We start from the raw sequence: 17,164 nt of genomic DNA, 5'->3' as shown, positions 1-17,164 counted from the left end.
CTGCAGCAAACAGCTGTGCAAGCCTTTTGGAGGCAGAGACACAACAGGGCATCAGAGGAGGGAAGGAAAGAGGAACAGAGGCCTCAAAGTTGCTCGCAGTACCCTGACTATCATTCAAGGCACTCCAGGGTGCCACAGCACACTGGTTGAAAGCCACTGATCTATGCTGTTATTCATTGAAATGGGGATGGCACAGGAGGTGTATCTAGTTGTGCCTCAGGGTAAGAGATGGTGGGGGGATTCAATTCAGTTTGCATGTAAAGGTGAACATTCCTTATTTGCACTTTCCAAAAAACAGTACAGAACCTTCCTCTGAAATTTGCACTTCTCTGAATTTTGCAACACAGTTCTCCAGCCAAGTTGTTGGTATCCGTCTGTCTCGAGAGACAATGGAGTGTACCTCCAGGGGTGAAGCTGAACTGCTTGAGAATCACAGCGTCTGCTGTGGCTAGAAAGGTTGGTAACTCATAACTGCTGCCTCCCACACTGTTTTTGCTGCGTTAGCAGTACTGACGTGACTTCTCTGGGGAGCAAGCCTGGGCAGTGGGGTTGATGTGGTCCAAAGGAAAGCAGAGCAATACATTTGGCACTCTCTTGGCTGCAGAAGTTGCCAAAAGGAGATGCACAAGACACCATTCAACTGCCTTAGGTGGTCACTCCAGATTTGTGTAGGGTTTACTCTTTGCCTTTTCTTCTCCCAAAGGTGTCCCACAAGGCAGAGGGTACAGATTTTCCAACAGGTTTACTCCCAAACCCTTTCTCACAAATGTGTATAGCTGCAAGGCAGTCGAGGTTTAGGATCAGAGATTCCCTTCTCCTAGATGGGCTACCTTCCCAGGTTGACAAGCCCCATCTGCACCTCTACAGTGCATGCAGAAACCGTCTTCTTAACCATTGGACTCACAATTGGTCTCAATCAACTCAATCAACCAGTCCACTCAATCAACCAGAGCCTGTCTTTGCATACAGGGGAAGCCCCTAACTCGAGGGTTTGAGACCCATTGGCTACCCTCACCTGGTTTAGCTGGCCAAACGGAGCCTCTTCTTCCGTCCTCCATTAACTTGCAAGGGAGGAAGATATAGACATCTCCATTAATTTGCATGATACAGGGGCAGAAGAAGAGAATGCAACCCTAGAAACAGCTGGGGGTTGAATGGGAATCTCACCCTACTGTTAAGGACTCTTGGGAAACAGGGTCCTTGGTGCCAATGAGAGATTTCCTCCTCATGCAAATACTTCTTCAGAGGAGGGATTTTTCTCAGGGCCACAGTAGGGGAGGAAAAGGTTAGATTCTCCCCATGCCAGTTCTGATCCTGCTCATTATCAACCCCTACCTTGCAGCTAATGCAATTTGCATTTAGCCCTCCCCATTGCATCTAACATCACATGTAGTTCCGCATTTCCTTTATGCCACATTGTGACATTATTGCATTAGGACTGTCACACCAACAGACAGGAGAAAAAATTGCTACCAAATGCAACTCTGCTTTGCCAACAGCAACGAAGGCTGCAAATGGCCAAAGAAATTGTTCCTGGGTTAATACGTTAAAGAATAATTGGGAAGTGTAACAATATGTCATCACTTTATAGCCATTTTTCTACACTGTGCTGAAATAAAATCATTGTCATTAAAGATATAATACCATTCATACTTATTTTAATCTTGCACCGGATTTAAAATTTAGAAAGGAACCAGGAGTTTATTCCTTGCAATGAGCTCTCTTTCAGTTCCACTTGAATTTCTCTCCCAAGCTGGGACTGAACTTGTTTTATTTTTAGCCCTCTTGTTAGCAACTCTTTCCCTTAAAGATCACAAGAATTAAACTCCAGAAAAATGAGACAATAAATACACGAGGTGTCAAGGCCATGGAAATGTGTCTTTGGCACAAAAGAGGAGAGGGAGAAGCAGAGAAACTTGTAAAGAGCAAGGGCCCCCACCCACCCTCAGAAGTCTATTTATGGTCTCCCTTTTTCTTTCCCCAGCCAAAGTCTCCATATTGCAGATGATATTGCTTTTGTGCTAGTAGTACTGTTAACCCATGGCAGCTCATTTGCAGAATCCCATTGTCATGGACTGTCTGGATGCGGAGGAATGGTTGGAGGCAGCAGCTGAAGAACCCGCAAGGGACAAAGGCGGGATGATGATGAGTGGTCAGAGGGAGAAGCCTGGGAGAAGGCGGTGTTGGAAACTGAGAGGTAACAGGGCTTGGTCAGCAGGGAGTCTATGTCAGAGAGAAGTCCTGAATCAGAATTAGAGGCGGAAACAAGAGAGGAAGGGAGCCAAGAGGCAGAGATGAGTCAGGCTAGTGAAGAAGCCATGGTGTCTCCCACTCCTGCTGCGACAAGCTCCCCTCCTCAGTCTCCCAGGACCAGAAGAGGGATGAAGAGGGAGGAGCAGAGCTAGGTGCACTGGCGAAGTCTCAGATTGTTTGGGAAAGACCTGGGGGGAGGAGATTTAGGCATCTGTGGGAAGGAGGGGACCTTCAGCTTCTGCAACTACCTCATAGGGGCAAGTCTTGCCAGGAAGAGTTGCTGTGCTCAGCCTGACACCCCTGAGCAGCCCTTGTTTCTTCTAATGAAGATTTAACTTCACATACTCCATGTGAGTATTATTGCTGCCTGGCTCCCTGACACCCATTAGGCATTGGTAGTGCAGGCCCATATAGGGCTTGGTTCGAAGGTGGAAGCCTCCTGGCCTCAGTCATTAGCCTTGGGAAAAGCACAGTGCTGTTTTGCTCTTTCTTCCTTTTCCAGTTGTCCCAAATGCACCTGCTTTGCCCTTCCACAACTCATGTACATCAATGAAGATGAATGTTGGAAGACTCGGGACAGACAGAAGAAAGAACTTCAGGCAGCATGTAGTTATATGGAACCACAGGAGGCAGGGCTGATCACCAACTTGGATAGCTTTAAAAGGGTCAGGCAAATTCATGGAGGATAAGACTATTCATGACTAGTAGACATATTGGCTATACTCTGTATTATGCCACTCGATGTTTCGATGTTTCCTGCTTGGCAGGGGGTTGGACTCGATGGCCCTTGTGGTCTCTTCCAACTCTATGATTCTATGTCAGTCGCTGGGATATGCAGGTGGGCAGACTATTATTGTGCTCACATCCAGCTTGCAGGTTTCCAATAGGTTTCCAACAATTTGTTTTGAATACAGTGGTACCTCGGGTTACATAAGCTTCAGGTTACATACGCTTCAGGTTACAGACCTCGCTAACCCAGAAATAGTGCTTCAGGTTAAGAACTTTGCTTCAGGATGAGAACGGAAATCGTGCTCCAACGGCGCAGCAGGAGGCCTCATTAGCTAAAGTGGTGCTTCAGGTTAAGAACAGTTTCAGGTTAAGAACGGACCTCCGGAACGAATTAAGTACTTAACCCAAGGTACCACTGTAATATATGTGTTACAGTGGTGCCTCGGGTTACAAACACCTCAGGATACAAACACTTCGCGTTACAGACTCCGCTAACCCAGAAATAGTACCTCGGGTTAAGAACTTTACCTCAGGATGAGAACAAAAATTGCACGCCGGTGGCACAGCGGCAGCGGGAGGCCCCATTAGCTAAAGTGGTACCTCAGGTTAAGAACGGTTTCCGGTTAAGAACAGACCTCCGGAACGAATTAAGTTTGTAACCAGAGGTACCACTGTATTGTGCACAGTTTATTTATTTTGGAACACATGACTTGGCTGAGGAGCTGCATTGCAAAGATGTTCAAGTTTCAAAGGATGGCTTTTTTTTTGCACAGTTTCATCAAAATTTCTTCCCCGCCACGGCCAATAGGGAGGTTAAACATAGTGCTGCGCTAAACATTTATTCCATCTTTATCACTGTCCATCAGTTAAGGAGAAAAGAAATTACATTCAAACAAGTCAGGACCAGTTCTGTCATTAGGCAGAGTGAGGGGACCTATGTTGGGGGACAGTGGCAGCAACCCCCAGGCCGTTCCTTCTGAATTCCCCAAGGATTGCTCTCTTTTGGAGGGCAGGGTTGTGTATATGTCGTATGACTTGTGCTGGGCTCCCTCAGGTGTCTCTACCTAGAGTGGAGGAAGGACACCATCTTGTCATTTACCTCAGGCAGCAGAATGGCAAGGTGATGTGACCAGCAGTGGTTGTTGGTAAGGCTGCCCAGTTAACTCAGACCTGGTTTAGGGTCCACTCCTGATCCTGCCATTTCTGTCATGCTAACTGCCACCTGGTACCTGTGAGGGATGTGCTGCCATTTTGAGAAAGGCACCTGCCTATTCTTGTTCTGAACTGTTTTAAAATTGTTTTTGATATTGTGTTCTCATGTTGTAACCCACCCTGGGACCTTAGGGTGAATAAATAAATAAAAATAGCCAGAAGCAGCAGCCGTGCCTCCCTCAGTCAGAACTCTGAGGTACTTTCAGGTCCTTCCACCAGGCAGCCTTTAGTCCTTCACCAGCCATGTTTTCCTTGTCTCCTCAGCCTGACAGTTCTAGGGGCCTTGTTGTCTGAGGGGCTGCAGAAGCTCCGAGCCAAACTGCTCAGGGAGATGCTTTCCCCTCCCGCCGACATGTTTAGATGTAAGTCTTCAGCTTCTTGCTGAAGTTCTCCTCCTCCTCCTCAACCTCAGCTTCAATGAGGTGCCTTTACCACAGCTCTGTGAGGAAGCGTACGGTAAGAGAATCAGACAGGGAAGTGTCTAACATGATGCCCTATTTGGGTCTTCGGAGGAGAAGCTACAAGAGCTGCTGCTGAAGCACATTCCTGCAGCTGTGTCTCCCTCCTCTCCCAAGCTCTGGCTAAGATTAGCATGTGCGCCAGTGAGGGATGCCACCTGTTCAGCTTCGGCCGAGACAGCCCAGTGTTTAGCGACATCGCCCACAGTACATGGGGCAGGATGCCCTATTTTCTTCTTACCCTGGAAGCTGCAAGGAGCTAGCGCCCAACCAGTTGCCTGGAGTTTAAATGCACATTACACCAAACACATGGCACAAAGTAATCTGTGCTTTTTTTTTTTTTTTTTTTGAAAATGCAATCCTGCAGATACAAGGTCTGCTCTGCATGATGTCAGAATCGGGCCTTTAGTGTGGAAGCACCCAACTCCCTCGCATTACATATCAGACAGGCGCCTTCTCTCTTTTCAACTACCCAACTAAAATCTTTATCCCAGTTGGCATCTGTCCTGGATCTGAACTGATGCATGTGCTGTAGTCCTAAACTGTTTTTTATATTTAGAGTTGCATTTTGGTTGGTTTTATATGCAATTGCTTTTAACTGTTTTTATATAGGTAACTGTTTTAATATTGTAGACCGCCTCTTAGGAAACGATTCATAAATTGTTGTTGTTGTTGTTGTTGTAATAATAACCACAAGACTACTCAATGTTCACTTGACCGATGGTATATAGGAAGGTTTTAGCTTTCCATCTCCACCAGCAAAAATTGCTCTTGCAAAGCAATTCACTTGGTTGGCGACAGGACATCTGAAGGCAGCCTTGTTTAGAAAAGCTTTTAATGTTTGATAGATTATTGTATTTTAATATTTTGTTGGAAGCTGCCCAGAGTGGCTGGGGAAACCCAGCCAGATGGGTGGGGTATAAATAATAAATTATTATTATTATTATTATTATTGGAGCTTTTCACCAGTTGTTGTGGAGGAACTTATCCTCGTCAGGATTGCAGCTGGGTAGGGAAGGGTTAAACACCTCCCACTCTCTGCATGCTGTAGCCCTGATGAAAAATTGCCCCTCCCCACCTACTACTAAATCTTAAAACACCAAAGGTGGAGCTGCACACCACACACTCAGACCCCTGGATTGAAAACAAAAGGAAAACAGAAACCTTAGGTGCAACTTGTGAAGCCCACCAAAAGGCAAGAAGCTCCTATCTCTCCCCCATTTGTGTTCCTGCTGTTGGAGATTAAACAGGAACAGCTGAGGAAATGCTGTCACCCCCAAACAACTTCAGTGGTGCAGAAAGTGCACCCCAGCATCAAAGATGATGCAATAAAAGGAGTGGGCATAGCTCAGTGCGGTGAAAGCTGGCTCAGCCAATGTCTGTCCTTAGTCAGACAACCCCACCTTGAACAGGAAGTGACTGCTAGCTTCATTTTTCTTTGTCTCAGCACTGCCCTTGTAGAGTTCAGCAGGGAGGGAAATGGGGATAAAATTTAGAATCTGTTGTTCTGCCTGTCATTGGCTCTGGTTTAGTTTATCACTGGCTCTGTCTTGACCTGCTGTTGGCCTCCCTGCCTTCTGCCCACTGTTCTAATGATCATCAGCCACCACTGGCTCTGTGTTAGAGCACATGCGTTTGATGCAGAAAGTTGCAGGTTCAATCCCTGGTTGAATAATCGGACATATTAGGGAGAGCAAAATGTACTGGCCTAGATGGAATCATGACTTTCCCCGGTATAAAGCAGATTTAAAAGTTCGTATGACTATAGGGGTCCATTGATGTCCATTATACCAAGGATGGGAAACCTGAGACCCTCCAGATGTTGTTGAATTCCCATTCCCATCATCCCTGACCGCTGTCCATGCTGCCTGTGGTTGATGGGAGATATGGCCCACCAGATGTGGCTGTTGGACTCTACGTTCCCCACTAAACAAAAGCCCTTTCCGAATTCAAAACCAATTCAGACAGCAGAATGGAGTGTTTTCTTCCCCATCGCAAAACAACTGAAATGAAAAGCTGGTTTTATTCAAAATCCCCTGGGGAATAAAAAATGTTCTCATCTGATGCCTAAAAAGACGACAGCATAGGCACCATTCAAACTTCTCTGGGGATGGAATTCCATAATTCTGGGGACTTACAACAATTTGCCTTCCAGATGTTATTGGACTACAACTCCCTAACCATTGGTCATGCTGACTAGGGCTGGTATAGGGAGTTACAGACTTAACAAAATCTGGGTGGCATTAGGTTGCTACCACTCTACTATAATTAAAAGGCCTCTATCCCCACTCCCACCCCTTCTAAGATCATGGAATGCTTCCGCTGTATGCCGTTGAATACCATTTGCTGGGAATCACAAGTGGGCAGTGCTGTTGCACCCATGTCCCACTTTCGGGCTTCTCACAGGCATCTGGTTGGCCACTGTGAGAACAGGATGCTGGACTAGATGGGCCACTGACCTGATTCGGCAGACTCTTCTCATGGTCTTACTGCCAACATTTGATCTGTACTGTTGAGAGTGTATTAACTTATGGTCTCTCTGTGTGGTTTGGGAGCTGCACGGTCAGGGAAAAAACAATGCTGTTCAGGGTTTTAAAGACTGCGGAGAGAATAATTGGGTGTACTCTTCCCACCTTGGATCAAATCTACGCTTCCAGGTGCCATAAGAAAGCTGCAGAGATAGCGCAGGACAGTGCACACCCCGGAAATGATCTCTTTCAGCTTCTGCCTTCTGGAAGAAGGTACAGGGTTATAAAGACTAGGATTAGCCGCCTGAGAAACAGTTTCTATCCAAATGTGATTTTGGTTTTAAACGCAGTGTAAGGAGTCTCTATGGAAGTATATTGTATTTTAAAAATGGGGTATCAGAGTTTTTAGGGGGCTAACCAGGTTGGGATAGCTGGGATAGCAGGCTTGTTGGTTTTTGAATGTCTTGTGTAGATTTTTCAGTTTCGTTGTTCTGTATGGGACAATGACAACAAAGATTATCGTATCGTATCATATCTGAACATAGTCAGCATGAAATGATGGCATCACAACTAGTTTGACACAGACTGATGTGGTGGGAAGTTACGGCAGGTCATCTTTCCCTCATGTCTGCTTCATGCCGGTTCAGTCATCTAACTTACTAAGTCCTAAGTCCCACACCCTGAACATAAATACTTTAAAATTACTGCTCATCCTTTCTCTTTTCAGAACCTAACATTGACTCAGGCTGCGTACACACACTATAATTTTAAAGCACATTGAAATAACATTCCTTTCCCTCAAGGAATTCTGTGCATTGTAGTTTGTTAAGGGTTTCTGGGAATTGTAACTCCGTGCGTAGTAAGCTACATCTCCCAGAATTCTTTGAAGGAAAGAATGGCATTTTCAAACGTTCAAAGTCTTCACATACCTTATCTTGTGAAAACCCTGCCACAACTCTGTTTTAGTATTTGCCAAGATTACAAATGATGCAGAGAAACTGGATTGGAAGGAACAAACTTTACTTGCGTGGCAAGTTCCCATACCCACCTGGGAAGTAGAATAAAGAAACATGAAACAGTATTTTAGGTTAATGGGCGAAAAAGGCCACAACTTTATTGGTTACAGAATTTGAGTGGTATTGGCTTAGGCACTGATGACGTGCACATGGGGAGAGCTTGCTCCCAGCCCGCAACGTCATCTCCCTGAGAACGGGAAATAGCTTTAGCAGTGTGCTGCTAACCAAACTAAATACAAAATTGTAGCTAACCAGGTCTTCATAACTCCCCTTCTCTGCTGGTGTCACCCAGAACTGATTCCTCCCATACAACCATTTCTATATGACTTGAGTTCCTGCTCACATTTCACCTGTAAGGTTGGTCAATATAATTACTCTCAAGTTGCAGATGGGCAGCTGAGGCAGAGACTTTCCTAAGGCCGTCTGTTGGCCTCAAGGAGTGTCTTAACCCCAGTCGTTCAGCCTGGACACTGAGATCTAGCTTCAAGGGCTTTCTGGCAGTTCCCTCACTGTGAGAAGTGAGGTTACAGGGAACCAGGCAGAGGGCCTTCTTGGTAGTGGCACCCACCCTGTGGAACACCCTCCCATCAGATGTCAAAGAGATAAACAGTTACACAACTTTCTAAAGACATCTGAAGGCAGCCCTTTATAGGGAAGTTTTTAATGTTTAATGTTTTATTATGTTTTTATAAATGCTGGAAGCCATCCAGAGTGGCCAGGGTATAGTAATGATGATGATGATGATGATGATGATGTTATTATTCATGGCAAGAGGGGAGATTTGAACTAGAGATTCCCTGATTTGTAACCCAATTGCTTAGCCACAAGGCTGCATCAGCTCTCACCATGTCAAAGAGTCAGTGCATCATTGTTTGGAGAAGCACAAAATATTCAAAAGGTGATGCAATTATTTCCGGTGAAAGAACACATAATTTAGCACAAGCTATTCCTTTCCTGCAGGAGACACTGGGGAATATCAACTGAAAAAAAATTAAATATTTTGCTCCCCATGGAGCTGTGGAAACCAATGTAACCTTCTCCCTCCTGCCCAGAGCAGTATTTCCGAATTGTGATGGAACAAGGCTCAGCATGTCAACCGTGGCTAAATAAAAAAAGCTGATCTGCGTTAGCGTTGCCTCTTAACCCTGGCAGCTGGAGACAGAGCAGCTCCAAAATCTTTCCCAGAAACAATGTCTGTGTCGTGCCATTGCTGAGATGCAAAATATAAATTAGCGAGAGAGCTATTTAGTCATTAAAATAACTTCACTGTCTCTCTCCGGGGTAAGGCTCTGTTTGAGGTTGTTGCCGTGACAATTCCTGATATGGGATCCCTTATTCGCCTAATTGTAAATGGAGCACAAGGGAACAGATGTCTTTAGCAGGTGGCTCCACTTGAAGATGGGGACTGAGTGGGGAATTCCACAAAGGAACACGTGCAGCCCACAGGGCGACATGATTATTATGTCTGAGTAGTGCGTTGGGTGCAGGAGAGGCATGTATGGCGCACCCCAAAAGCAATAATTTCTGTAGTTACTTACAATTATCACTCAAGTAAATTCCATCACCAGCCCTTCATTCATTTACAAACTGGCAGAACAATCCTGTGCACGAAAGTGAGTCCCCTTGAGCTGAATGAAGTTTATTCCCTGGAAAGTATGTTTAGGATTGAAGCCAAAGTAAAATGTAGAGGGATCTAGAAAGCTAGAATGTCTCTCTGGATGATTGTGGTGCAGAACAGGGAAGGGATAACTTGTACTGCTATAGAAGTTGTTAGACTTGCATCTTCCACTATCCCTGACTTCCCATGGTCATGTTGACCCAGGTTGATGGGAGATGCGGTCCCAAAAGCATCTGAAAGGCCACAGGCTTCACACCATTGGTTTCAGAAGCGGGTGTCAGAGGTGGGTCAGCAATAAATCACAGTAAGTGAAGTTAACTCTTTGTTAGAAGAAACAAGGGCAGCTCAGTAGTGCCAGGCCTAATGATTGCAGCAACTCTGCCTGGTAAATCTTGCCCCTATGAGGCAGTTGTGGGGACTAAAGGTCCTTGCCTTTCCACAGCGGCCTAAGCCCCCTCCTCTTCCAGATTCTTCCCAAGCAGTCTGAGACTCCGCCAGCACGTCTGTCTCTGCTCCTCCCTCTTCATCCCTCTTCTGGTTCTGGGAGATCAAGGAGGAGGGGAGCTTGTTGCAACAGGAGGGGGAGACACCCTGGCTTCTTCACCAGCCTGACTCATCTCTGCCTCTTGGCCTCCCTTCTCTCCTAATTATGTTTCTGCTTCTGGACTTCTTTCGGCCACAGACTGCCTCTCTCACTAAGCCCTGTTAGGTCTTCAGCTACCAACATCTCTCAGTCTCCTCCCTCTTCTCTCTCTGACCACTCATCCCTCCACCAATCCCTGGGCTCTGAGTCTTTTTCCCTTGTGGGTTGCCCAGCTGGTGTCTCCCACCATTCTTCTGCGTTTAGCCAGTCCATGACAGTGGGCTTAGAAACTTGTAAATTCAAAATTTGGGACGTCTCAAGTCATGTAAAAAATTAGCAGATACATGGTGTTTTCATACCTGACAGGTACACAGTATTTGTACCCTGGGTATATTGCATGTACTAGCCCCTTGTGTTCTTCTCACATGTTGCTAAGCAAACCATGGGCATTTTAATTTTTTTATTTATTTGAAGATACATGACCCCGACAAATGTGGCTCCCCCACAGGCAGAGCACAGAGAAATTTGCTTAATAACGGTTATCAACAAACCACTTAAGCACGTGCCTTCTACTCATGCCTGGTTTATTTGGCAGCCTAACTGCAGGAGAATTTGGGTCACCTCCAGACTGTCTGTAGTTTGCAGGAGAGATTAAAGCACATAGTGGAAATTTAGGTGTGCACAATTATAATAGATTAAAGCGCTACGTTGCCCTGGTGCAACAAATCCCCATTTTCTTCTTCATCTTTAAAAACAAACAAACAAAAACTCTGGACAATTTGCAGGTAGGAAAGTGATGGATATATGCACTGAAAAGTGTGGAATGAACAAACGATTAATGGGAAGGTGTCTCACTACCAGGACTACCAGGACTACCAGGACTACAAGGACAAATCCTTGAATGTTGTTGTTTAGTCGTTTAGTCGTGTCCGACTCTTCATGACCCCATGGACCAGAGCACGCCAGGCACTTCTGTCTTCTACTGCCTCCCGCAGTTTAGTCAAACTCATGCCGGTAGCTTTGAGAACACTATCCACCCATCTTGTCCTCTGTCATCCCCTTCTTTCCCAACATCAGGGCCTTTTCCAGGGAGTCTTCTCTTCTCATGAGGTGGCTGAAGTATTGGAGTCTCATCTTCAGAATCTGTCCTTCCAGTGAGCACTCAGGGCTGATTTCCTTCAGAATGGATAGGTTTGATCTTCTTGCAGTCCATGGGACTCTCAAGAGTCTCCTCCAGCACCATAATTCAAAAGCATCAGTTCTTCGGCAATCAGCCTTCTTTATGGTCCAGCTCTCACTTCCATACATCACTACTGGGAAAACCATAGCTTTAATCCTTGAATAACCTCCCAACAAACAACGCAGAATGAATGCTCAATAAACACTAGACAGGACATAGCCTAACCTCTGTGTAAGCTTTGTGCAAGGAAATTGGGATGAATGCTCAATATACAGGATATCTGGAGGAGCCCTTATTTTGTTTAGTTATGGTGACTCTTTGCCACCATAAGTTTTGTTGCTACCCTGCGAGATGAGCAGGGAGTTGAATTGACCTGGGGTGCATGCACATCACACATTTAAAGCACATGGCTTCCCCTACTCCCAAGAACCTTGGGAACAGTGGTTTACCTCTCACAAAACCCTAAGCAAGCTATAGTTCCCAGGATTATATGGGCGAAGTCATGTACTTCAATTGTGTGCAACCTTGCAGTAGGATCTGTCGAGAAATAAACTGGGGATAAATGAATGGAAGAGAAACTCATCTGGAATGATTTGGATAATGTGCAAAGGAACTGAACAATTTATCTGGGGAGATTTGGGGGGAGATTTGGTTAGCTTGTCTTCTGTGACATCTAAATGTATACCTAGACATACAAGTTAGCATATGGAACTGTGTGTTTAGCGGCTGGTGCCTCAAACCTTTTACATACCTAACAACGCCCCTGGCTTGAGGCAGAATTCTGCCCCTGTTTCTAAAATTTATTACTTCTTAGAAGTCTGAAGGATTTATTACCCTGCCTTTGTGATCCTCTTGGCTGGGAAAAGAGGGGATCTCGTCTCTCCTTTGGCTTGGAGCTAGCTGATATATCTATGTATATTTTTAAAGCTGTATACCATGTAAAGATTGTAGATTTCAGCACTGCAAAGGGGATGGTGTCGGATGAACCTGGCCAACTAGTCAACTTGCTCTATTTTTAACTCAAGAGAATGCATATGATATTTGCAAATGAAACAAGATGAGTGGCTGGATAAGTGAAAAGGGTTGGATGTATTCAGTTTCTTCAGATTTAAGCAGAAACGGTTGACTTCCCTTTGTGGCCTCAGCAACAAACAATAAAATCTGCAAGGCTTCCAGGATGGATGGATGTAAGTTTTGTTGTGAAATTACTTGCTATATTCCCTGAAAAGACTGGCTGGAGGAGGGGGGGATTAGAAAAAAAAATATGACACAGTGTGCAATGCACACAGCAGTTTAAAGTGAATTCAATGCATCTCATGTGTGCAAGGTGCGCTGTTTTGTTTTTGCACCATCTACACGATGATGTCATCATCCAAGTGGCATCCCCCACGCTCTCCCCATTTACCGTATTTTTTGCTCTATAAGACTCACTTTTTCCCTCCTAAAAAGTAAGGGGAAATGTGTGTGCGTCTTATGGAGCGAATGCAAGCTGCGCAGCTATCCCAGAAGCCAGAACAGCAAGAGGGATCGCTGCTTTCGCTGTGCAGTGATCCCTCTTGCTGTTCTGGCTTCTGGGATTCAGAATATTTTTTTCTTGTTTTCCTCCTCCAAAAACTAGGTGCGTCTTATGGTCTGGTACGTCTTATACAGCGAAAGATACGGTAATTAAGATTTATTTACTGTATTCATTTCATAAAATTTATATGCTGCCTGGTTGTAAAAATAAACCTCAAAGCAGTCTACAAAACAATTCATGAAACAATTAAATTACTGGTGAAAACAATCAAATTACTGGTTAAAAACAGTTAAACCAACTATTTAAAACATAGAAAATAAATAAAATCAGCAATGAACTAAAAAAAGGGCACCAGCATTCTAGGTATTTGGGTAGGGTTATTGTTATGTACTGAGCTGAATCCTAGAACAATAGGATCCAGAATGCAGCAGTCTGATTGGTCCGCAGGAGCCACCCAATCCAGCTCCAGGTTGAAGTGAATCAGTGACCTGATTGGCCTGCAGGAGCAACCAATCAGGAAGTGAATCTGCAATCTGATATGGCCTACAGGAGCAGCCCAGAATTGGCCAATCACGTGGGGCCCATTGTGTAAATAATGTATTTACAGTGGTACCTTGGGTTAAGTACTTAATTCGTTCCGGAGGTCTGTTCTTAACCTGAAACTGTTCTTAACCTGAAGCACCACTTTAGCTACTGGGGCCTCCTGCTGCTGCCGCTCTGCCGGAGCCCGATTTTTGTTCTCATCCTGAAGCAAAGTTCTTAACCTGAAGCACTATTTCTGGCTTAGTGGAGTGTATAACCTGAAGCGTATGTAACCTGAAGCGTATGAAACCCGAGGTACCACTGTATAGCTAGACGTTTTGGGAAATGTTTCATCATTGCTACTACAAGCTGAATAAAGAGCATGAAATTCACACTCAACTCTGAGTATCTTTCAGTTATCTAAGCAAAAGAGTTGTTAGCCTTCACTTAAAATAATTCAGTGAAGGTTCCTGCCTGATATCAACAGTCAGGGAGTTTCAAAGTGTAGGTGCTGCCACACTAAAAGATTGATTTTCCTACAAATGTTCCAAATCTGTTCATATTGCTGGATGTTGGCAGATTCAAGACAGATAAAGGAAAGTGTTGTTTAGTCGTGTCCGACTCTTCCTGACCCCATGGACCAGAGCACGCCAGGCACTCCTGTCTTCCACTGCCTCCGGCAGTTTGGTCAAACTCATGCTAGTAGCTTCGAGAACACTATCCAACCATCTCGTCCTCTGTCGTCCCCTTCTCCTTGTGCCCTCCATCTTTCCCAACATCAGGGTCTTTTCCAGGGAGTCTTCTCTTCTCATGAGGTGGCCAAGGTACTGGAGCCTCAGCTTCAGGGTCTGTCCTTCCAGTGAGCACTCAGGGCTGATTTCCTTCAGAATGGACATGTTTGATCTTTTTGCAGTCCATGGGACTCTCAAGAGTCTCCTCCAGCACCATAATTCAAAAGCACCAATTCTTTGGCAATCACCCTTCTTTATGGTCCAGCTCTCACTTCCATACATCACTATAAAGGAAAGTAGTTCTTCACAAAGCACATAGTTAAACTATGGAACTCTCTTCCTCAGCAGGTAGTGAGGGCCACCAACTTGGATGGCTTTAAAAGAAGATTAGACAAATTCCTGGAGGAGAAGGCTGTCAGTGGCTACTAGCCATGATGACTCTGCTCTGCCTCCACAGCTGGAGGAAGCCATGCTTCTGAATATTAGTTTTTAGAAACCACAGAAGAATCCTCTCTTGGAGAATGAGTCTGCTGTTCATATATATCAGCTTTTGCCAATGTAGTGCTCTCAAGAGAGGAACACAGGAAGCTGCCTTGTTGTACTGAGTCAGACCATTGGTTCATGTGGCTCAGAACTACCTGTACTGTCTGGAATCGGCTTTCTGGAATTCCAGACTGGGGGCTCTCCCAGTCCTACTGGGAGCTGCTGGGGATTGAACCTGGGACCTTCTGTATACAAAGCAGATGCTCTCTACCATTGAGCTACAGCTTTTTCCTAACATGTTTTGCCCAACAGCTCCCATCAACTCCAGTCAGATTGGTGAAGACTAGAGTACATGGCATTTTCTTTACCACAGAGATAATTCTGTCATATTCTATTCTCTCGATAACACCTTCACTTTTGTTTCGTTGGCATGCAGTATTATTTCCAAAGGAGTGATGCTCCTTTTTGGTCCAAAGGCTCAGATGCGAAAGCTGAGGAAGAGCTATTATGATTGAACACCAACCACAGCACATCAGTTAATAGCGACTTGTGACCTGCCGCCGCGCCTGTTTAAACACCCTTCCCTGCTCTGCTGCTTATACTGTAAAAAGCACAAATTGCAATCATTTGTTGCAGCTTCTGTCTCCTCCAATCATTATTTGCCTTGGTTTAAGGACGTCATCTTTCCCTCTTAATATGTAATTTACTGTTTGTTACTTTTTCTTTTTAACTGCATCCCTGTAAGAGTATTGTTACAAAAGTTGGGTGCCTTCCCCTCTCTCTGCTGAGCGGTGGCAAGAGCCCATGGGGTTCCAGGCACTCACACCAAGGTCTGTGTTCCTTTGGAGAATTAAGAAACGACAGAGACTGTTGTGCCTTTAAGAAATATAGTTTATTCGCCTGTTTACACCTTCAGTCTGCATGGAGGGAATCCAGACCTTACAGCAAGCTCATTTCAAGAGGAGCTGGTCCCCCAAAGCAGTGCAGTTTGCCTTCAGCTAACCTGCCCAAGATGGATCACAGTCCTTCTTCCTGCTTCTTCTTCCCAGCAGCCCTAGCTCAAGACTCTCATTTCCTGTCACTTCACATCCAGTTCCCAGGCAACCTTCCAATCCCCCAGTCTCAGGGCAAGGGGGGAGGATAGTTCTCTTGCACTGCCAATAATGGCCCTAAATGGCCCTGTATTGTTTCAGAATGGCCCTAGCTTGACCAGGTCATTTTGCATAGGCTAACCCAGCAATTCCTTTGCAGCTTGTATTTCTCCCTTCACACCCCAAATAATCAAAATCCTACCATTTATTAATTTCTAGGGTTTGGGGGGGGGGTCCCTTTAGTCTATAACAGTATATTGATGTGCTTGAAAGGCAGATGCCAAACAATGTTTTGTGGCGGGTTTTGAGCTGAGGTTCAATTTTTAAAGCATGGTGTGCAAAACTAAATATACTCGGGAGTCGAGTGTAGATTTCATGCTCTTTATTCAGCTCATAGTATTGAGGAATGAAAGTTCCCCCAAAATGTCTGCTTTATATATATTATTTACGTAATGGGCTGCACGTGATTGGCTAATTCTGGGATTCTCCTGTAGGCCAATCAGGTTGCGGATTCACTTCCACCTGGAGCTGGATTGGGTGGCTCCTGCGGACCAATCATACTGCTGCATTCTGGACCCTATTGTTCTAGGACCAATCAGACTGCTGCATTCTGAATTCTATTGTTCTAGGACCAATCAGACTGATGCCTTTTGGATCCTATTCAACTCAGTACATAACAAAAACGGAGAAGCCCGATATACATATATGTTATGTACTGAGTTGAATAGGATCCAAACTGCAGCAGTCTGATTGGTCCTAGAACAATAGGCTCCAAAAGGCAGCAGTCTGATTGGTCCTAGAACAATAGGATTCAGAATGCAGCAGTCTGATTGGTCCTAGAACAATGCAGCAGTATGATTGGTTAGCAGGAACCACCCAATCATGCTCCAGATAGAAGTGAATCCACAACCTGATTGGCCTACAGTAGAATCCTGGAATTAGCCAATCATGTGCAGCCCATTGTGTAAATAATGTATATAAAGCAGATACTTTGAGGGGACATTCATTCATTCCTCCTCACCACTATGAGCTGAATAAAGAGCATGAAATCACTTTGCGACTCTGAGTATATTTCACGTACGTAGGTATACGAGATGATATGGCCCCACCCACTGCTGGCATGTAGCCCTTTAGAAGTTAGCATTGAGGGAATGCAGCGCTCCAAGTTGAAAGGATTCCCCACCCCTTCAGGAAGACTAAGATCTTGTGCCAAAGACTTAATGAATAAGAAGATGGAAAGAAGAAACAGTCCCAGTAAAGGAAGATTGGCAACTAAAACTGATGGAATATGCAGAGATGGCAAA

Source organism: Podarcis erhardii (assembly GCF_964252035.2).
Source record: "Podarcis erhardii genome assembly, chromosome: 14".
Classification (NCBI taxonomy): domain Eukaryota; kingdom Metazoa; phylum Chordata; class Lepidosauria; order Squamata; family Lacertidae; genus Podarcis; species Podarcis erhardii.
Note: the sequence above shows the minus strand (reverse complement) of the source record.